The sequence below is a fragment of the Tarenaya hassleriana genome, unplaced genomic scaffold, assembly GCF_000463585.1.
Source record: "Tarenaya hassleriana unplaced genomic scaffold, ASM46358v1 Cleome52, whole genome shotgun sequence".
Classification (NCBI taxonomy): Eukaryota; Viridiplantae; Streptophyta; class Magnoliopsida; order Brassicales; family Cleomaceae; genus Tarenaya; species Tarenaya hassleriana.
Window position 1 is genome coordinate 288,945 of NW_010967884.1, and position 593 is coordinate 289,537.

A 593-nucleotide genomic window follows, 5' to 3' on the forward strand; every position below is an offset into this window, starting at 1 on the left:
TGAGACTATGATAAGAAGAGTAATAAACACATGCTTTGAGGATGACATTTTCTTCGTTACTCTAACAAGGATAACTATATACGTATTAAAATGTTATGATGATTTTTTTCTCTCCACTTAAAATTGTAGGAGTTGATATATATATAGACAGAAAGGTGTAACCTTTAAAACTAATCAAATGAAAAAATTCTTAAAAAGGTAATAATATCATTTGATGGACCAAAAATACAATCGTATACATATATATCAATAAATAATTTTCGTTATGAATATGAAAGATATCTTGTCAACATTTTATTTATAAAGAAGATATTTTGCCAAGTTTTTTAGAAATGTTTATGGAAACAAAACGAGATAAGATTAACGTCCTCCATGTGTACCGTAAATCACCACAACGAAGTAAAAAAAATAATGTATGCCAAATCAATGTAATTATTATTTTTAATAAATATTATTTGTTTCTACATTAGTACTAGTGAAATACACCATCCTATTTCGAATAGAGATATAATGGATACTTCCAAATATTTCTTTACCATAATTTTGTAGTATACAATGGATACTTCCAAATAATTAAACATACTCGCAAATAA